Source organism: Marmota flaviventris, chromosome 8 (assembly GCF_047511675.1).
Source record: "Marmota flaviventris isolate mMarFla1 chromosome 8, mMarFla1.hap1, whole genome shotgun sequence".
In the NCBI taxonomy this organism is placed as follows: Eukaryota; Metazoa; Chordata; class Mammalia; order Rodentia; family Sciuridae; genus Marmota; species Marmota flaviventris.
Genome location: NC_092505.1, coordinates 55,272,979 through 55,296,063, shown reverse-complemented (window position 1 = coordinate 55,296,063; position 23,085 = coordinate 55,272,979). Strand labels below are relative to the sequence as shown.

General features: G+C 41.3%; 1 protein-coding gene and 1 long non-coding RNA gene across 4 annotated transcripts in view; both read left to right on the top strand.

Annotated features, from left to right (window-relative positions):
• Positions 1 to 23,085, top strand: part of LOC114093319 (kalirin) — a 450,305-nt gene that overhangs the window by 95,010 nt on the left and 332,210 nt on the right. The window lies entirely within an intron of this gene.
• On the top strand, positions 17,373 to 22,486 carry LOC139706716 (uncharacterized). Its single transcript, XR_011708346.1, has 2 exons — positions 17,373 to 19,657; positions 19,931 to 22,486. It is a non-coding gene; the product is annotated as an uncharacterized lncRNA (long non-coding RNA).

Below are 23,085 nucleotides of genomic sequence, written 5' to 3'. Positions count from 1 at the left end.
CCCTTATTTGTTATTGGGAAAGGTGGGTAGTTCGCTCATACTCATATTTCTGCCCAGGTCTTTCTGGCTCCAGAATCTTACCCCTATCCTCTGTACCAAGATGCTGGGTCAGGTCCCCTGTGATTTCTGTCCCTGGTGAAGGTGGATGACCTAGAGTGCAGAAAAACTGTTGTCTGGAGAGGGCAGGGGATGCAGATCTTCCAGGTTTAACTGTCTGAACGCCCCACTCACTCTATTGATGGGAATGGATCAGCGTTGTTTCTGGGATTCTGTTTCCATCTTCCTTGTGACTTCTTTCACAGGGACATATAGTTCCCAAGCTGTCCTACCTTTTCCAGGGGTTTGAAGAAAAGCGGAAGACAGGATGGTGACCCTGTCTTCTCTTCCTCCAGCTTTGGTTCTTGATCTTGAGCTTATGATTCATGGTCATTTCATTTAGAGGTCTAGAGAACCTTAAAATAGAGCTAATATACCTCATGACTACCTTCTCCTCCATTTTTCCTCCTGGGCCTCTGCAGTTCTGAGTGTGGCATCATCACTCTCTTGGTTTGAGGCTCGGGTTAATTTGGGCCTTCTCCAGCTCCCCAGGCACCCGGACTTGTCTGTTTTTGTCCTTATTGTACCCAGGAACCAGGCTGTCCTCACCATCCCTGGGGCATCCCCTAGTTCAGATTGTCCTCACCCTACACTTGCTTGTTATTCCCTGAGTACTGCTGATTTCCTTTATTTCAACCCTTTTTAACCATCTCTCTCCTTGGCTCAACTCAGTCAGTGGATTTTCATAACCTCTGGCTAAAGATCAGAGACCTCACCCATCAACCAGGGCTCTCTACTCCTGCCCAACCCAGCTTTCCTACACTGTTTCTCATCAGCTCTTTGTTCTCCATAAGTTGTCTTCCACAGGGCATATTTCTGCGTTTTCTATTCTAGATGAGATTTTTTTCCTTCCCCAAATGTCCTCACCTCTCTTTGTTCCTCCTTGCCTGTCCTCTACCCAAATCCTGTAAGCCCAGATCCAATTCCCTTCTTCTACAGAATCCCTTGTGGCCACTACATTCCAAAGCAACCATTTACCTATTTAAACTGTACTATGATTTATTTATTTTCATATATATTTTTTAGTTGTTGATAGATTTAATTTTAATAATTAATTTTCACATTTTATCTCCCTGGTTGCAAATTAGTTCAGAGCAAGGACTGTTTTGTTTACCTTTGTCTTTTCTGTAGTGCTTAGCACCATAAAGGGTGTGAGTTAGTGTTGGGGCCTGGTTCTCATTCTTTTTACTTATCACGCCCTCCTTTGGGTCACAGCCAGTCCGCACCCCAGGAACTTCCCCCTCTTTTGTTAGTCCTGGCTATCTAGCCCCCATCTGCTTACTCTAATCTCCTTATACCCCCTTTACCCTCCCAGTCTCTCCACCTCACAGAACCAGTGTAGGCCTGTGGAAAGTACAGTATCTGAGCCAGGTGGCATTGGGTTTGAATTTTAGTCTTGCTGTGTGACTTTGAGCAAGTTACTTAGCCTTCCTGAGGCTTGACTTTTTGAACTCTGAAAATTGGGAATCTATTCTTTATCACTAGGTAAAGATACAGCAAATATTAGTCTCATTACGTGTCCCACATCGTACCTTATTTTCAACCCTCCCTCTTCCATGCGTTTCTTCCACTTGATATTCAACTCTGTCCTCACTGAAAACTCACAGCAGGTGTAATGCCAAGGATATCACAGTGGGAACTGGAAGTTTTGCTTAGTGTAGTTCTCCCAATTTAGGGATCTGAGGTCCAGAAATGTGGAACAACTTGCCACGGGCTTTCCAGAGTGGGCAGGTGCTGAGCCCTGTCTCACAAGGAGACTTGGGTCTCAGGCAGGCATTTGTCAGTGCCCAGGCTGTCCCCTTCAGACCACCAACGCATGTGCTCCTCCAAAGTGAGAGGGGACTGTCACCACTCCCTGGCATCCTGCAGGATGCTGAATGAACATGGATGAGATGCTTAAGAGGTATTTGGTGGTCAGCTGTGTCTATGTGTGTGAGTCCTCCTCCCCTGGTGGACTATTATGTCCAGTCTTTATGGTATTCTTTGTCCCTTTTTGGTATTCAGTACAGGTATGGTTATAATACCTGAAGGTTAATTTCAGACCCCAGAGCAAGGGTTTTTCAGCAGTTCCTGGGGCTGTTCCCACAATATTCTTGCTGCCTCTGGAGAGCACAATGCTGTGGAGCATCCATTTGTGAGGGCCCCATGGGGTGAGGCCTGTGTGTGTAGCCTTGCTGCTGCTGTGCACCACTTTGCCTCCCACTCTGTCCTCCTCCGGGCTCCCCCATTTCCGTCTCCACCCCCCACCCACTCCCTGCACCATGCTGCTCTCCCTGCTCTGGCTAAGAATAAATCATCATGGTTGCATAGCAACGAATTTGGTTTCCTTTACTCCTCCTTCTTCTTGTCTTCCTCCCACAAAAATGCCTCAGCTCTAAATTTAAGGTAGTATGTCAGGAGGTTCCATTACCACACAGATGCTTCTGAACCCCACATTGTTCCCCCATAGCAGCTGGCTTTATAAGGACAAAAACAGAATCCTTTGTTTGCTTTTCTATCATCAGTGCCTAGTATAAGTCTCAGTACTAAACACATAGTAGGTATACAATGAAATGTCAATCAGATGATGAATGAATGAATGAATCAATCATTTTCTTGGAATCCCGACAGTTGAAAGGTGCTTCTGGGAATGGGAAATGTTATTACAGACTCTGGGATGGTCTATAACTCATGTCTGTAGGCTGGTTGCCTCCCACCTCCCTTTCCCCAGCCACCTATGAAAGTGATGTACCAAGAGTGAGAGAGAAATTTAAGAACACAGAAAAAGACAGACTGAATCTCAAAAGAGAAGCCCCAGGAGCCATTGGAATGCAGGAAATGCCCATGAACCTTTGAAATACAAAACAAGCATTAGTGAGCAACCCAACCCATGTTCTTAGCTAGCACCCTTGACCCATGACCTTGCCTGCAAAAGAAACATGAAGGCAATGTGAAAGCATGGAAAAACTGGCACAAAATTGTGTAACTGCCGATTCCACCTCTAGGTCAACCCCTAGCTACTGTCCCTCAATTAACACTCCATGTGAAGGGGTTGTGGCCTCTCTCTCTGGAGATGGCCTGCATTCTCCCTTCAAAGTGTATTCCTTGCATTATCCCCAAAGTTTCTCATTCTTGAGATAGCCCACATTCTCCCTTGAGTCTGTTTCTGCTTTCCTAAATAAACCTTGGTCTCTGATAGGTGCATGCTATAATTATTTTCTGTCATGAATGCCAAGGACACACCACTTGTCCTGAGTCAAGGTCCTTCTTGGACCTCTGGTATCAAAGGACACATCTTTTTTTACATCTCAAGGCTACATGGTTGTTGAGGGAACGTGTTCTTTTCTTTCTGGTAGTTCACGCAATCCACACAGTCTGTAGAGTTCCTTGGGAAGTTCCAGTCTAACCTGGATTCACAATTGCTGCCTTGGAAAGATCATAGTCTAAAAGGCTGGGCAGGTTACTCCTTTGGTGGTAGGAGTATGAGGCTTATTTCCAGGGAAAGATGAACCTCTGAGCTTTGAAGTCAGAAGCCAGGTTTGAATCCCAGCTCTGCTGCCTATAAGCTATGTGATCCTGGATGGTCCCTTAACTTAGCTCATGGGTTGTAAGAATTTCAGGAGGAAAACTACAAGTAAAACCTTCCAGACTGCCAGGAAACTAAGGTACCCAAATTATGTGTTTCCTTTTCCCCTTTAAGTGGGAAGATAGAAATATCCCAGAAAATTCCTATTAATGCTAGTGATGGGAGAACATCAATATACAGGTAGACCAGGAAAACAAAATAAAGGTAAACCAAGAGAATCGTAGCAATTTTGATATCTAAAACCTTCCAGTGAAGACTAAAAAAGCTCTAATGTGTACTTTTCGATAAGTAAGACCATAGCTTCCAATTTTTTTTTTTAAAGTAGGACGTATATCCTAAAGAAATAAAAAAGCAATTTTCTATTGTAGAACAGACTCATATGAACAATTAGAAGCTATTAGATGGTCAGGAAGGAGAGACCTGAGAAGGGTCCGTTCTGGGAGTTCTTTCCCTGGACCTAAAGTATTTCCTTTTTTCTGGCTTATAAAAATAAGCATCAGAATTCACAACTGACTGTCCAGCTACCCTGTGTTCATCTCCTTCCAAACATCCCAGCATAGCATCCCAAATGCACTCAGTATGTGCCTCAAGGAGTGGGAAGTCCAGGGTGCTGAGGGAGAATGACAAGTTCAGCTGCTCCTAGGGGTCATGGAAAAAAGCTGGAGAGGGGCAGGGCGCTGGGCAGCTAAAAATAGCAGCAGCTGCCAAGGGAGCAGCCAAAGGTCAGAAGCCATGGCAGCCCCAAGCACATATTCCTGACAGCAAATAGGAGCTCAGCTAAGCCTTTCCAGCCCCTTGGGACCAAGTTGTGGATGCTGCCCAATCCTGTGTGTCACCTGTACCTGGCTGCATTGGGCAGCCGGCATCTCTTCTAGGCCTGAATGTCACCTTCTCCTCATGTCCACCCCTTCTTTGCCTTCTCTGTCCCTGTTTCCTTCAGCATTACCCACACAACATTCATTTACCAGACTTTTCACAAACCAGTCACGTCGTATGTGGTGTGCTGAGGCCTCTGTCCTCTGGAAGTCTGCAGTCTGAGATAGCATCCTTGACTCATGGACTACCCGAAAAACAATTGAAGAGCAACCATCAAATAAACACAAAATAGATGAGATAAAGTGTCTCCATCCTGTGTGAGTTGAGGCCTATGGGATTTGTGGGGCCCTCTGGGTGTGTATTCAAGAAAGTCCAAGAATTTCTTGCCTGAGGAAGGTGAGGATGAGCTAAGTTAGTGCTTTCCTAGGGACCAGTGTTCTGGGAGAGAAGAAAGCCCTCCTGTTATGGGCAAGAAGATGGAAGGGGGCTGCTTGCTGGCTAGAGCTTAAGACGGGCTCTTGGGAGAAGATGCACAGCAGCTGGAGGTGAGAGGTCTGATTAGACAGGAGTGAAGACCATCTTGACATTTGCATAGGCTTCTTCCACCCATTTATCTACTCAATAGAGATTTAAGGAACTCTGCTAAGTACCAGTATGGTGGAGAGGGTCTCTTAGATCAGTGGTTTCTCATCCTGGCTATACTTTGGAATTATCTATGAAACATGAAAGATATTGACACCTGGGCTTCACCCCAGACTGATTACATTTAAAAAAAAAAACAAAAAACTTCTGGATTTGAGGTACAGGCATGAGTTTTTTTTTTTAAAGTTCCCCAAGTAATTCTTTTGTTCATCCAGGGTAGACAACCACTTGTCTAAGTTATCCCTGAAACTCCTTTATTTGACAGTGCCACTTATTGCCCCATTCTGAACGTAGCTGCCCTTACTTTCTGAGTGACGTGACCAAAGATGTGACTTATAGTCACTATGACATAGCTGGCACTCTATGCCCACTTCACACAGGTGCTATTGAGCAGCTATCATGTGCCCAGCATTAGAGGGACAGAGATGAGACTAACAGTATCCCCAGGAAGTAAATTAATAGAAGCATTTCCTTGAATGTGTATCTGGTGAGCCAGAAGCCAACTTTTCTGATGAATGGAACTTTCTGCAGTTTGTCCTATATTTTCCATCAGTAGAAGGAAAACAATGACTATTATCTTCTGTATTTCAGTTACATGGAGATGAAGTAGTTAGTGAAAAAGACACAGAAGGAGAAGGGTCACCAAACAAGGAGGGATGCTCAGGCAGATTTTTACAAATGTGAGATCAAGTTGTCTAAGTCTTGAAAAGGTGAAAGTAAATAACATGCCTGTTTAAATACTTAGATTATCAGCAAGGAATTAAGCCCCCATGAAGCATCTGGTCCTGTGCTAGGTACACTGAACATGATCCTAGAACTCAGCATGTAGTCTAGTGAAGAATTACAATCAATAAGAAAAAAAAAAAAGGTGACCTTAAGTACTTGGTTGTTAAGGTTTTACTGACTATCAGGTTGTTAGGAGCTTGGAGAAAGGAGGTACTGAGCATCATTTTTATAGTGTGGTCCATTGCATGAATCTTCCAACTGTTTGTTGCCAGTCAGTAATGAGGAGGACTGAAATGGAAAGGATGCATTTAGAAATTTCACAACAATTTGCCAGAGTAATTTTAAGTCTGTTGCATCTAAAAATTTTAAAAATTAGAGTTTATATATTATTTTAAAAATTGTACTTCTCTAGTAATGTATTTTTTATTTTCCCTCAAGTATTAGTCTATGAAAAATTTCAATTTAAAAAAAAGCAGAAAAACAAACTAGTTATTTGCTGCAAATTGTTTGAGAAGAATTGGACTGGGGTACTTGGAAATCAGAGATGTCCTGGCAGTCTGGAGAGAAGGTGGGAAAAGGAGAGACAATCTGTCTAATACTAGGCAGGGAGTAACAGTGTGTCCTGGAAACCTAGACCTTATTCATACACAAGGGTCGAAGACCACAAACATTTTGGTGGATGCTGGAGCTCTCCCAGCATGCTTTATATAATTTTTAAATTTCATTTTTCTCTTACAGTATTGTAATAATAGTGCCTGTTGTCATCTGCATTTTGCAGGGGCTTAAAGAGGGCAAATTATATGCCCAGGCTATCACAGCTAGTGAGTAGTAGGCCTGCATTTTAGAAGCAGATGTGTTGGATTCTAGAGCTTGCTGGGGTTTCCTCTTCCTGCCGTGCAGCCTCCGCAGGTAGTGGCAGGGTGGGGTAGGTAACAGGCAAAAGGCTCCACCTATCTGGACCTTCCAGAATTGGAATGAAGGATAGGCTCTGCAGATGGATTCCTATTCATGGAGCTCCATGTTGTGCTTCCAGGAAGAAGTTTGCTCTGAGGTATTGGCAGAGTTTGAGCTTTCAGTTTTCCCTTGCTTATTTTGAGCATTTGAACGGATAGACTCATCCTAGTTCAGTCCTTTCATTAGATGTTGAGCTGTCCTGTCAGAAATTCTCATCAATAGCATCTCATCCATCTATTTTATTTTATTTTTAATTTTGAAAGAATTACAGATTTGTAGAAAGTTCCAAAAAAACTTGTTGGTGGTGTTGGTGGTGGGGGGTCCTGTGTGCACTTCACCCAGCATCCCCTGCTGTCAACATCTAGCACAACTATAATATAGTGTCAAAACTAAGAAATTGACACTGCAGATATAACGCAGACTCACCCATTTATTGTTGCTCCCATATTCTGGATATCACATTTTAAGAAGAGCATTAATGACCTATGTGGAGGAGGAACAGGTGGTCAGGTTATATCTAGAAGTTCTAAGGGACTAGTGAGAGAGTCTTGTATAGATAGTCCTGTCTTAGCACCTAAAGCAGCATGAGACACATAGTTGGTTATCAATAAGTGTTTGATTCAAAGCATAAAATATGTGTACAAACATAATGGCTGCCTTCCACATTGTTGGGCATCAAGAGTGAAGATGGATGAGATTTATCTGTTTCCTAAAGCTCTAGGGCAGAGCTCAGGTTGGTGAATGGGGGAAGGACACAAGGGCAGCAGCCCAGCCAGGTGCATGGAAGAACCACTGAGTGTGTGTGTATGTGTGTGGGAGTTATCCCCTCTATCTGGAAGCACGTGGTCAGTAAATGGAAGTCTTTTCCAGTTTCTTATTTCTGAAATTCTAAGCACATGCAGCCATGGACAGAAATAGGACAAATGGGAAGATGGACCAGACTATGGTGTTCATAGAGTTATAGGCAATAGCAGAACATTCTCATGGAAGAATACCTGTAGATCTCTGAGACTGCATTTACTTTTTAAAAAAGTGATAGAAACCAGATATAAAACCCCTTCTCTTAGCTTTTCTGTATAATATGTGGAGTCTGTCCAGGGGAATACCTGGAGTTAACTGTAAAGTCAGACACTTGTCTTTTATTTCAGGCAGCTTTTGGCAACATTGGTCCTAGAGAAAATTGTGGGTGTGGATTTTGACTATAGATGACACTTTTTGTTATATTAATCAATTATTTAAATTAAAGAGCTTATTGCAATTTCTATTTCAGGAAGTGAAACATGGATTGACTTAATCAGATTAATTCCAGGTGAAAAAGGAGGAAAAATAGGGAGAAGTTCTTAAATTAGGTCATGTGAGGTTATGATGTATTCATATATGATTATCCTATAAGGTATGAATTTAAATGATTTATGTTTCTATTTCATTCTAGTTGGCAAGGAAGACACAAACTATTCATGTCATGTGTTTTAAAAAGCTCACAAAAAGAACCCTCTCCCCTCCTTTTAATTTGGGGAATAGAGATAGGGCTAAAATTTAGTTATTGTCTGCTATATGCCAGGAGCTTTATATATTATTTTATTAATTTTCACATTGATTCTGATGGGTAGGTATTATCATTGCTATTTTATGGCCAAGGAAATTGATGCTTAGAGCGGAGAAGTAACTTGTTCTGAGGCACATATCAAGGGAAACATAGAAGGGGTTCAGAGCCAGGTCTGCTGGATTGCAGTGCCTGTGCTCATTGTGGCATTTAGTGTGGGCAACATGGTGAACCATCTCTAACAGAACCCAAGCCTACTGTGTTCATGAGTGGCTTTCAGCACAGTATCTTCTGTGTCTCAAGGTCTCAGTTTCCTGTCTGTATGAAAGCCTGTTCTGATGGTAGGTGTTTCCACCTTTGCCACTGATGACCTTTCTGTAGTAGTCAGATCAGGGCATTCAAACCATTGCTCCACTCAACAACTGATCATCCCCAATCCTGTCTCCTACAATACCCGCAACCCCCACCAAGTGCCTCCATGATGCATGATTCTAAAGGTAGACCACTGTCCTTGGACTATGGCACAGTTTCTAAGTGGTCTGCTGCCCACTATCTAATAATAATAATAATAATGATAATGTCTATTTTTCTTTAAGTCTTAAGATTGTGTTCTCATTCTCGATCAGTGGTTTGGAGAGAAGCCAGGAGACCCTATGGCACAGAGGACAGAGTACTGGGCCCAATATATCTGTCCTTGTGTGACTTACTGGCTGTGTGGCTTTAAGGAGTCTTTTAATTGTCTGAGCCTCAGCTCTTTCATCACCAAAATAATAATAGTAACCTTCTCTATTATCCTTTTGGGCTTAGCATGAGACTCAGCTGATATTAGTATCTAGGAAACTGTAAGCTATGAGGCATGGAAGAGAATGATCCCGCCCCTGGAAAAGCCTTCCAGGGGCTGAAAGCCAGCACACACGTCAGGGTGGGGAAGCATCAGCTTTTTCTGGCCAGCCAGGCTCCTTTTCACTAGAAGCAGACTTGGTCTCCATGTCCCCTCTTTTTCCTGAATAGCATGGCTGTGTTTCTTGGCTTGGATCACTGAGATAATTGCTCCCAATCTTCCCTTTCCAGTGAGCACTCCGCCATTGTGCCTCAACCACAGCCATTGGCTGAGGCCTTCCGCAGTTCCTGACTGGGGGGACTGTGTTCTGCTCAGCCTAATTTCTTTGCTGGTTTTATAAATATTAAGGTTGTTAATCTTCATTACAGGGTGTTAGCCAAGAATAATGGTATTAAAAATTCATATGTTAACATGGGGAAAAAGAGTAAAAAACCAAGCAAAATTGAACAATTTTGATGTTCTAAAAGCTTCCAGTGAAAACTAAAAAGCCTCTAATGTGTGTGTTCATTAAAAAGACTATGGCTTCAAATTCTTTTCTGAAAGTGAGGTATATATTCTAAATGAATAAAAAGGTCAAAATTTTATTTTAGAGAAGAATATTCTGGGCAATTAGAAGCTATCAATTTTGCTATCATTTAAAAGGTTTGGATTTGCAAGGTGGTTTTCTTTTTCTTTTTTTGTATTTTTTTAGTTGTCAATGGACCTTTATTTATTTACTTATTTATATGCGGTGGTTTTCTTTTTTCTTTTCTTTTTTATTTATATATGATAGCAGAATGCATTACAATTCTTATTATATAGAGAGAGAGCACAATTTTTCATATCTATGGCTGTATACACAGTATATTCACACCAATTTGTGAATTCATACCTGTACTTTGGATAATAATGATCATCACATTCCACCATCATTAATAACCCCATGCCCCCTCCCTTCCCTCCAACTCCTCTGCCCTATCTAGAGTTCGTCTATTCCTCCCACTCTCCTGCTCCCTATCCCACTATGAATCAGCCTCCTTATATCAAAGAAAACATTTGACATTTGTTTTCTTTGGGATTGGCTAACTTCACTTAGCATTATCTTCTCTAACTCCATCCATTTACCTGCAAATGCCATGATTTTATTCTTTTTTATTGCTGAGTAATATTCTATTGTATATATATGCCACATTTTTAAAATCCATTCATCTATTGAAGGGCATCTAGGTTGGTTCCACAGTTTAGCTATTGTGAATTGTGCTCCTATAAACATTGATGTTAAATATATATTTTTTTAGTTGTCAATAGATCTCTATCTATCTATCTATCTATCTATCTATCTATTTATATGCAATGCGATGCTGAGAATCGAACCCAGTGCCTCTTGCATGCTAGGCAAGTGCTCTACCAGCTCCGGTTTTTATAAGCCTCCACATAGACTTTGTTCTTTAAATTTGCTTTTGTGTGTATATTTTCTCATTACAAACTTTTTACTGAAGTATAACTTACATAAAGAAAGTACATAAATCCTAAGTGTACAGTTTGAGGAATTTTTACACACTAAACACACATGACAGTCAACTCACAAATAAAGAAAGGGGACATTACCTGCACCCCAGGACATTGTTCCTTCCATTCACTACTTTCTTAAGAATCATTCTGTAGTGACTTTGAACACCACAGGTGAGTTTGCCTGATTTAAAACTTTATTCTGATGAAATGCTTGATTATATCCTGTTTTATGTCTGTCTTCTTTTGTTCAACATTTTGTCTGTGAGATTAATCCATGTTATGTGTAGCAATTGTATGTAATTTTCATTGCTGTGTAATATTCTACTATATAAGTATAACCCAACTTATTTATCCATTTTACTGTAAAGGTATCTTGTTGTGGGGCTCTTAGGAATAGAGTTGCTGTGGCCACTCTTGTATACCTCTAATGATGAACATATACTTAGTTTCATGCATTGTATACTTAAGAGGAATTACAAATAAATGCTGCCAGTACCAGTGAATACTGTCAAATATATTCCCAAGTGGTTGTAATGATTTATATCTCCACCAGCTGATAGGAGACTTCCTTTTGTTTCATGTCGTTGACAATACTTGATATCATTTTTTTCTTCATTTTAGTTTTTGCTAGATGATAGCATCTGCTAGGTGTCAATAGTGTCAAATTATGTTTATTTGTTTGTTTTTTGCATTTCCCTGATAACTAATGAGGTTGATATGTTTATTGGTCACTTGGATATTCTTTTTCATAATGTGAATCTTTTTTGCCTCCTTTTTGCTATTAAATTGTCTTCCTTTTCCTGGTTGAGTTGTAGGAATTCTTCATTAATTCTGGATATGAGTCTTTTGTGGATTATACGTATTTTGAATATTGTTTCCAGTCTTTTGCTTGCCTCTTTACACTCTTCTTGGCATATTTATGTATTTGTGTAGAATAATGTTCTATTAGTTTTTAATAATGTCCTATTAATGTTTTATTTATTTATTCTTAGTACTGAGATTGAACTCAGGGTTGCTTAACCACTGAGCCACATCCCCTTTTTATTTTTTTATTTTGAGATAGGGTCTCACTAAGTTGCTTACGGGCTCACTAAGTTGCTGAGGCTTGCCTTGAAATTGTGATCCTTTTGCCTCAGCTTCCCAAGCTGCTATGATTATAGGCATGCACCACCACATCTGGCTATTAATTGTTTTAAATTAATTAACTGAATAATTTTACAGTAGAATGCATTTTGATGTGTAGTACACAAATGGAGCACAACTTCTCATTCCTCTTGTTATACATGGTTCAGGGTCACTCCACTAGTGTAATCATACATGTACATAGGGAAATAATATCTCTTTCTATTGTTGGCTATTATTTTTAATGTTAACCAAATTTATCAATTTTTTCCTTTAATAGTTAGTGCTCTTTGTGTTCTGTTTAAGAAAACTTTGTTTACCCTGTTGTTTTTGTATTTGATAGCTTTATTGCTTTACTTTTTACATTAGATCAGTAATCCATTTTGAAGTGCTTTTTGTGTAGGGTGAGGGAGAAACTCTTTTTCTTTCTATTTAGCCATACAGGTGACTGTATGTGTGGGTCTGTTTCCTGCATTAAAATTTGGAGATGCCATGGAGTAATTTCATATTACTTTGAGTTTGATTTACTAAATAAGTAGCTAGTCTCTGGGGACAGGCAGGGAGGACCAAGATAGGCCAGAGCAGGATCAGAGGTCTAGGAAGTTTCCAGATATGAAATCCATTGACCTATAGACTTCTCCAAGTAAAATGACTGTAATAGAATCACGATATGAACACATAGTTAACAAACCAGGCAGTTAACTGTCCTCTCTGTTAGAAGATGGATATATCATAAGAAGTGGAATTTAAAGGAATACAATACCTACTTTCAATTTAATACAACTTCTCACAAGAGCCAATTGAATATGGTTGTTACTTTGTCTAATGCCAGTTCTCCTCACCGCAAGGTAAGCATTCTCTGCAAACAGGCTTGGTTCATGCCCATTTCTTGGGGTTCATCACATCTGCCTGATAGGAGTACTTAGGAATTAGACACCCAGAGCATTTAATTTCTTGCTTATCTTAATTACTCTGTGGAGGGATTTTTGTTGGTGTCCAGCTGCTTCTAGCAGCCTGAAATCTTTTAGGTTTTGGAGATTCTAAAGGAGGTAGGGCTGGAGCGCCTAAGCTAAGGAGGGTTTCCTCAGATGAATGAGCACCCCTTTCCCAAGGGTCCCATCCAGTTTAAACCATGGAGGGACCTCAACTCTCTGGCAAAGCCCCAATCCATCAAGATAATATTCCTCTTCTCTATACTCACGGTGGTAGATGGAGCATACTTCTCCCTCCTAGGAAACATCGGGATCTGGTCCAGGCACCATTTGGAGAGTTGCCTTCTACCTCTGCTCCTCTCTCCTGGCCCTAACCTGAAAGTCTGAGCTGCCATCACTGGGAAACATCGTTCATTAAGCAAACCTCATTGGAGTAATAGCCTCTTTCTAAGTTTCCATTTGTTCAAAATGTACACTTGAGTACCTTCTGTATACCAGTACTCAAGAACTTCCTCAAGGGAATTAGCTTACCTGTGTCAGTGTCAAATGATAGTCTCTAGTTAAACTTGGGGACTGACAGAAACCTTACCAACACTTGATCATCTGACCTCAACTCTTGCCCATCCCTGTTCTCTGTTATTTCAAGCATCTCGCCTGCCTTGTCTGTGCATCATGCCCCACTTCATATATCCATGTGACTTGAGATAGTCCATGTCCTATTAACCACGGGGATGCCAACCCAGATGGCAGATTTTGCATAGTAACATACACAAACTGGGCACTGGTGGACGCTCTGGTTACCCTACCCATGCTCTTCCACACCTTGAGATCTTCTCTGTTGCTTCAGGGTCTGCTGTCAAGCTTGGGTCAGAGCGGTGCCCCTGTCAGTTCCGTCAGGAGGAAATCTTTTTCATATATTGGGGTCCTGGGTTCTCCCTCCTGCTTAATGACAAAAATATAACAGATACGAAGTTAGGGTTACCGTGTGATGTACTAACATTTGTCACATTTCATTTCAATCAGGAAAGCGTCCTAGTTACTACAAGTCTTTGCCAGCCCAGAAGTTACATTACTTTGATCTTGTCCACTCATTTGTGTGGGAAGTTAAAGAACCTAAAATATTTCTGCTACTACTGCTACTGCTAAGTATATGTTGAACAGCTAGAGATTTTAGTTCAGGCTCTTTAGCTTCTATTCTTTTAAATACACATTTTTTTTAAAAGACTACTGTTTTGTTTGTTTTCATTTTTTATTTAATTTTTAATTAATTGATGCACGTTTAAAAACCATTGTGTATAACAGAATCACCGACTTTCAGAACACAGAGATATTAGATATCATTAGTTCAATCTTCTCATGACTAAATAATATTGTGAGATCTCTCTCCCTGAAGATATTTTTAAACATCTTTTACAATCACGGGAAGTCAGAGCTGGAAGAGAACGAAGGACTGTGCTGGGCCAGCAGTATTTTTCTATGGACAGGAACCTGAGGCCCCGAGGAGAACTGTGACTGGATCACATAGACGGTGCTGGGGTCAGGTCCTGGGTGTCCAGACCCCCAGCCTGCCTAGACAAGGCTACCTCTTACCTCCAGTTCTGCTTCATAGTTGTTACCCGGAGACAATCAGGAGTTTCTCATAGAATCTGTGAATGTGCTTGTCATGAAACATTAATCAGTGCCAGAATTTAGGGTAACATGGAAATAGTCAAAATGTCCTTTGGGCTAGAGCCATGAGTCCCAGTGGGAGTGGGCTGGGATAAGTAGTTATGTTAATAAAACCTTTCCACATTAGAAGTGTGAGTCAGATTCGATATATAAATATCATTAAGAAGTTACACACAGAGGGAGTTTAATTTTAGTCCAAATAGATCATCTGTTTGCACCCCCTTCTGAAATAGAGGCGGCAGAAGTTGTTATGTCTTTCAAATTACATTGATCACTACCGAGAGGAAAACATCCTGGAGGAGGTCATTTTCCTTGTGGACTGCTGTCCTGGATACTGTCTGTCTCTACAAAGCTTGAGTTTCCAGAGCAACCGGGAAAGAGTGGAGAGTGTGCCTTTCTCCTCTTTGCTTTAACCCATTCAGGAAATCTCACATCAGCTCTTCCTCCTGCACTGTGTAGCAGACCACGGGGGCTGTGGATCTGGGCTGGTGACGGTGCACAAAGTCCTTCTAAGGAGGAGACATGGAATTCAGTCATTCTTCAGTTTCTTGGGAGCTCCCTTTCTGCTCGGGCTCCCTTGTGAGGAGATGTACCTGGTGGACTTCAGAAATTGATCTGCCCCCTTTATGTGACCTCCACTCTGCTGCTGCTCCTTAAGGTCTTCTCATGGATGTTTGTAGAGAAGATGAGTGTACATTATAGCCTCCATTGGGCTTGTGTCTCATGACTGGAAGAAGCCAGATGGGAGCATTATAGGAGAGACAGCCCACCCCTCCCAGGAAGTGCCCCGTTTCACAGGGAGACAATAGCCAGTTGTCTGGTAGACGCTATATAAAGCAGAGCTGAGCAGAGGGTCTCTTCATTATCTCTGAGCTGCCAGCACCGGTCCTAAGCTACTATAGATGTGGAAAGAAGCTGGATCTGAACCGAGAGCGTGATTCTGTTCTCCCTGGACAGGCCTTGTTCCCAAGAGGCATTCATGGGTTGATCTGCAAAGCACTCCTGAGCTCCCTTCTGCCTGTTGGGGGATTTTTATGCAAAGGGGATCTCCATTCCTGGAATTCTCTGAAAGCTCTCCCTGACATGCCCTCTGCAACTCATCATGTTAATGGGAAGGGAGGGCTTGGAGGCCAGCCAGTATGCCCCCACCCCAGCCATGTCAGGACGGCTGTATTGATTGCAGAGTCTGAGGAAGGTTATGGCAATGGATGGGGATTCACTTGGCTTTCACAAGGCAAGATAGTGGAGAAATAAAACTGGCCCTAGAGCCTGTCTTCTTAACTGGGCTCCCAGCCAAGGCTTCCCTGCCAACCCCCTTCCCCCTGCCTGTCATGCACACACAACCAGATCTAGCTTCCCTGAACACCACTTAGTCTAACTCACCAAGTGCTTAGAAACCTTTAATGGGTTATCTTTGCCTGGACTGAAGGCCCTACAAGATCAGGTGTATATCTGCAAACAATTGCCTATACAACTTCAGCAAATTCCACTAGTCAGATGGGGCCTCCTCACAGAGCTCTGAATATCCCACACCTTTCCCCAGGTTTTCTCTTGTGTTGTTTCAACTTGTTTCCATCGGCTGAAATCTGGACAATCCTTGAATACCTGGCTCATGCCATACTTCCCTGGCCACTGGCTTATGTAACTCTTTTTTTCTTCTGAGCTTTCTACCACTTTTAAACTCATTTAGCCACATTTTGCCTTCTCCCTCCACTAGGTGTGCAATAGCCCATCTCTGTGAAGCCCCTTGAGGGCAGGGACCTCTGTAACCTCCAGCCCAGTGCTGAATGTGAGATGAGCATACAGTATGGGGGTGGAGGGGGAGAGATAGATTCTTGAAACAATGAAGTCTCTCTGGACAATTTAGCATTATTTCCCTTTTGACCTGTGCTCAGGCACCCATTTTAAAGTGAGATCCAGAGGAGTTTAATGGGGGGTGGAAGCAGGTGTCTAGAAAGGTCTCCAGATGAATGTGTTCAAAAGCAGAATTGAGATGGATGAAGCAGGTGTTAGAGGCAAAAACAAACAAAAACCATGGAAAACAAGGAATTGAATTTGACATACCTTGGAGATGGAAGGTGAGTGTACTGGGCTTAATAAATGTTCCTTGAATGTTCATGTCTACCTGGGACCTCAGAATGGGACCTTGCTTGGGAATAGGGCCTTTGCAGATAATAGTTAATGAAATAAACTCATGCTAGATGAGTGTGGCCCTGAAATTCAGTGATTAGCATCTTTATAAGAAGAGCAGAGAATGCACAGAGAAGAAGACAGAAGCATACCTGAGTGATGTAGCTTCAAGCTAAGGAAGGCCAAAGATTTCCAGGAAACACCAGAAGTCAGGAAAGGCAAAGAAAGAATCTTTCTTGTAGTCTTCAGAGAAGGCATGGCCTTGTGGGCACCTTGATTTTGAACTTATATCCTGAATTGTGGAATAATAAATTTCTGTTGTTTTGAATCACACATTTTGTGGTAACTTGTATGGCAGCCCTGGGAAACCAATGCAGTGGGGTTCACTGTATATATTAAAAATTCCAGGGAAACAAAATGCTTAGATGACTGTGTGTCTCTGTTTTCAGCACTAGGACCAGCACTGAGTTTCTAATTGTGGTAAGAAATTTAAACTTGTTATTCATGATGGAATTATGACAAGAACTACATAGGGGCAAATCCACTCTTGAAAGCACCTCGTCCCTTAGGTGGAGGTGACCTATCAGATACTTGGGGCATCATGACCTTAATGGAAAGCCATGGGCAGAGCCTTCACTATTATGTGCAGGAAGAAGAAATCACACTAGATGGGGTCTATTGAGTGCTTACATTTTTATGCAGAAGAAATCTGGTTAGAATAATCACCAGGTATAGAGGAAGTACATGCAAGAGGAGGGTAATGGGGTGTACTATGGTGGTTTGTGTGAAAAGGTGCACGGAATGTGGGTAGGGTGGAAGTGGGAGAGGAGAAGGGGAAATGGTAAATGTCCTAAGCTGGTTTTTGCAGTGAGAGCTATGTAAGAAAACTGCCTTCTTTTTCTGGGACACCAAGAAGCTCTGTCTTTCAGCTAGAAGTCCATAAGAGCTGGGCATGGTGGTGCATGCCTATAATTTCAGCTACTTGGAAGTCTGAGGTAGGAGGATCATATTTTGAGGCCAGCTTCAGCAATTTATCAAGGCCCTAGACAACTTATTGAGACCCCCACCTCAAAATAAAAAAATACGGGCTGGGAATGTGATAAAGCACCCCTGAGTTCAATTCTTAGAACAACAACAATAACAACAACAAAAGCCCATTACATAGAGGGCAGGACAGGAGATAGCTTGGCCTTTATAGGCACTCCAAAAACTTTTTTCTCTTCACAGTGTCAGAGGTGCCCAGGCATAGTGGATGCACAGTGGGAACCAAGCTGGTTCTATCCACGGTCACCTGTTCTGTGTGAGCAAGTCCATCCTCTCTCTGGTTTTTGGTATTATTTCCCTTTTATGGAGGCTTTCAGGGTTGATGTGACTATTGTGAAAAACATTTTGTAAACCTCAAAATGCTATATAATATTGTATGTTTTAGTTCTCTCCAGGACTGAACAGGAATCTAGATGGAGTCCTACCCTTGGGGTTTGGGGAGGCTCACACATTGTGAGACGTAATGCAGGTTTCAGGGTGGGAGGATAGTGGTATTATGCAGATGGATGGGGTGATGATTGCACAACAGAGTGAGTGCACTCAGTGCCACCAACTTATATACTTAAAAGTAGCTAAAAAGGCAAGTTTTAATGTCTGTATCTTCCCACATTAAACAAACAAACAAACAACAACAAAACACTTCAAGCATTCTTCCCCCAGCTCCTGCAGAAAAGTAATACAAATACTGGATAAACTGTTATTCATGTAAATTTGACACTCCAGGTGTTACAGAGCGGTTATTAACACTTTGTGGTGAATGCTATATTTGCAGTTATTGTGAGGAATCAGCCCTGTTTACTGGGGCTCAACACAATACATTGTTGTTATTGCTTTTGGATGTCTCTAGAAATTCCCTTGAGAGGGGGTAAATTAGATCATAATAATTGAAATAGAAATGAACTATCAACTATACTCAATAACAAATGATCTGAAATGACTTTGCTAGTTCTACCTCTGTCCTCAAACTTATTCTCCATCCTCAGCACTACCCTTTCTTCTTTCTCTCTTCCCTTTCATTCCCAATTTGCTCTTTATCCCAGTAGGTCAGGGTAGAAACAGATTCTCATGGCACAGAAATATATGTCTCACATCATTATCCTAGGTACATGTGTGATTACATGAATGGTGCATCTCTACACCGTGTAAAACCAGAGAATTGAAATGTCGTGCTCCATTTATGTACAATGAATTGAAATGTATTCTGCTGTCGTGTACAAGTAAGTAGAACAAATTTAAAAAAAACACCAAAAAATAAAAAAAATAAAAGGAAATATACATCTCATGGTCCTTGTGCATGTCACCAAAAACATTCTGTGTCCATAGACCCTATCCTCTGGCCAAGATCTGCTCCCTAAAGTGAGAGCCATATGAACATCTCCCAGATCATTTAATCCTCTGAGCCTGTGGGCATTCACATCAAAGGCTTATAGGATCACCTCCCAATTTTCTTCTTTCTCTAGCTCCAAGATGCTTTTGAAGATCAGAACCACAGGTATAAATTAACCAGGCACGGAAAGAGAAATCCTGCAGGATCTCATATGTGGAATCTGAAAAAATAGTCTCACAGATTTCATAGACCCCAAATAAAGTGTTTAAGCTTTGATGTTCAAATATTGGGACATGTATTGTGCCTCTTCCAAATCATCCCTAGAAATGATACAGAACACCTTTAATGTAGAATGGTCCATGGTGCCAGGTGATGTTGAGTCCCACCCAGAGCCAGGCACAGCTCTTAAATGTGATGGCTGCTTGTGTTTCCAACAGGCTGCTAGGTTACTAAGAAGGGTTTGGGGGCAAGGAAAATTCAGCACCTTCTTTGTGGGCTGCTTCTTGTTGAATTTTGCTCCACAGGTTGGAGGACAAATTCCAGTCCTTCTAAGTAGGCCTTAAAAGTCTGGGTGGAGTGGGCACTCCTGGAGTCTGTGGAGATTATCAGACAAGAAGCTCATGGCCTTGAGTGGTCAGGAGAGGCAGGAGTAAGAGCCAGTGTGAAGGTGTGGGAGTCAGAAGGAACTTGGAACTCAGCTCCTTGTGGCCTTTCAACTTGAGATTCACAAAGAAAAAAAGCGATATCTCCTCACTGAAAGGTAAGAGTTTAAATCTATCTGGACTCTGAATACTATATCTGTTTTAGCTCCAATGCTATATTTCCATCATATGTTTAAATCATATCTGAATTATCATGAATCCTTGCTCTGAGGCAAAGTTGAACACCAACTTTTAGTCCTGAGGTGAGGCCTTCAGAGTGGGAATAATGCTTAGTGCCCTCTGGATGGGGCTTATCATCAGATTTATCTACAACAGAGAAGACTGTCTAGAATGTAGAGGCACTAACTATAGTTTTTCCTTTTTCTCCTTAGCAAAATGGAACTTCCTTCATGCAAAGGGAAGCCCTCCTGACTGTAGGTTATTCGAGGGTGAAGAACAAACATGAGTTCCACATACCATCTAATGATACAGGCATATCTAAAGGAGACAAGAAGACGGAATGCATCTTCCTGCGTGGGCAGTGCCTGCTGAGTGAAGGGAGGTTCGTGGCAAAGATGACACCAGTAGCCATGTGTAGCACTCACTCCTTGAGACTGTTGTTTCTGAAGCTGCAGTATCCTCACAGGACCACAGAGGGAACAAATGCAAACTACCCACAGTTCACTTAGCTGTACTCACTACACTTTCTTCATTGATCACATGACACTGGAAGATGAGAATGATTAAGGAGGAAAAGAAAAAAAAGAGCATTCAATTCTGCAGCATGCTGATATGAGTGCCTAAAAATGTACCTTGGTCAGAAAGTTTCACTGAGCTGGGGCTCATACCCCAGGACTCGAAGATACTCTTGGCAAACCTCTTGTGAGGAGGTTGAACAGAAAATGGAAGCACCCATGAAGGGCAGGTAGTTGCCGCAGGACTTGCCAACAGATGGTTGGCCATTCATACAGTGTGAAGGAACCATAGCTTTTGTGATAATGATATTTGAGCCAGCTTTTTTTTGTTGTTGTTTTTTGTTTGTTTCCAGAAGTATTAAAAGTAGAATGGAACCACCATGTGTGGAGTATATAAAGTTTCACAGATAGGAAGTGGGTAAAGTATTTGTTTTGAAAAATCATCTTGCAGTAATGTAAAAACATCTCAAGAGAAAAATGTCCTCATCTAATGCTGCGTTAGGGCATGCATTTCTATAACCTAAATCTGTTGGTGACACAAAAATATATTTTTTGTTGAAATTCTCCTCTTTTATTTTTTGCAGTACTGAGGATTAAGCATGGTAGGCAAGCACTCTACCTCTGAGCTATATCCCCAGTCCTTTCTAAATTTTATTTTGAGGAAGGGGCTCACTAAGTTGCCCACTGATCTCAAGTTTGTGATCCTCCCAAGTAGCTGGAATTACAGGTGTGAACCACCATGACCAGCTTTGGAGATTCTTTGTGGATATTTACAAGCTAGATACACTTCAGAAAATAGCTATGAGAGCAAAATAGGTTCTAAAACACATAATAGTTTTTAGAATTGGATCTGCAATTCTAAAGAAGAAGAAACAATATAGAAGTAGAAAAAGAAATGAATAAATAATACAATAGAGTACTGATCTATACTTGGACCTTGACTCAGGAATTGAAAGAATAAATCTCATAGACATTGTAAGACTGTAGAAAAACTGGATAGGGTCGAGTAATGTTGTTCTTTTGGGAAATTAAGACAAAACTAAAGTTATTCAAGAAAGAGGAATATCCGAGTATCTTAAAGGACTGCAAAATGTAGTTTCACAGCTTGGAAAGACAAGCCATGTCTGGGGACCCTTATCCTTATTCCAAACCATGGTTGAGTTCTGAGTGTACTCTGAGAAGAACCTGAAACACAATTTCTGGCTGGAGAATCCTGATGGTTGTCCTGATAAACTTGGTACCTCTAAAGTCAGAAGCAACCACCGCTGGCCTAGAGGGCCTTGAGCGTATTGACCTCATATTTCTGATATATAGGCTTGTTCTGGGTCACCTTCTAAGCTCTGTCTTTTCCTCTCAAGCTTCCCTTTATATAATCTTGCTTGTGTGTCATCTGATTTTTTGATGCCTGAGGATTTGCTTCTACCTTTCCATGACCAAGCATTGGCCAAATCACTGTTTCTGTTTACTCAGTTGCAGTTATCTGCCCCCGCTGGGGACTGTCTTCAGCTTTTGTAGCTGACAGCCTGTTTAAATACAACCTATTCTGTGGTCATGCTGAGCCACAGGAAGCACTGTCTTTTGGATTTTGCAGAACTCACACACTTAAATGTACAGGGTCAGTTTTTATAGCTGTTGCTGCATCCACATTGGACAGTGACCTTGGCTGAGACATCCATTACCTCTGTTTCAGATAAATTTATCTGGTATTTAAAATCTCCAATGTGCTTCCTCCAACTTGTCCAGAGCAAAGTAAAATTAAAGACTGCATCAAGTAATGGAGAAAAGCCACATTTTGGGCCTTTGCTGCTTTATGAATCTTGGATGGTTTCAAAGATGGCAGTATAAATGCAGATGGCACTGCTCTGCATTTGCCTGGCATAGCTTTAAAATAAGCAGTGTATTTCAAACCTTCATTGTTGGAATGGTATTTCCAAATACAGACCCCAAAAGCCCTCAGGTGTTTGATTCTAGGATCAAGCTGGAGATTCTTCTATGCAAATATCTCCTGTGGCATTGAAGTGGACCTTGGCTTCTGGGTCTTTTGCTTCCAACTCTTTCATTTCTGGACGCTGGTGTGAATCTACATCTTGAAATACATACCTTAACAAGAATTTCTGACCTGTAGAAAACTTGTCTTTTGTGGAACAAAAGAAACGTATGGAAATATCAAAGTATCAGAAGCAGCAGTCACTAGCGAGGTCATGAACGGAGGTCGGATAACCTGAAAAATAAAGTTCCATGTGCCAAAAGCTATGTTTGATTTGTTTGGACTTTATCCTTCATTATTTTCCTCTTTTATATTGATCTTCTGAAATTAAGTGATTTTTCACTATCTGCATCATATTGTGAAAAATGCGAAGTCCAGAAATCGGACAGTGTTTCTTACTTGAGTAATAAATAGGAAGCAGCATGGTGTGGAGGAAGGAGCTTGGGTTCCTCCTCTGCCTTGGCTGCTGACCCCTAGTCTTTGTCATGGTATCTCTTTGCATTTCTCTCTTTATATCTGTAAAATGGGTGGGGGGACTTTCTGGGGCACTTTTCTGGCTCTAAAATTTAGCAACTCTGTATTGCTGATGGTTTCTTCTGTTTGGAGTTTCTAAATCTGTCACAACTGAGAGGCCAAAGTTTAGGAGGAATGGAAAGTTATAGCTCTATTTGTAATAATGTTTAAAACTTTTCAATGCAAATGCAGATAATTAATTTATCATCATTTCCTGAACGTTTTATACTTTAAAATACTGTATTATAAAATGTAATCTCAAGAAAACCACATTTTTAAATTTTAAAATAAATGGTTGTTCCTGCTTACTTGAAACCCTGCAGTGCCCCTGACCTTAAAGGGTAGTTATCAA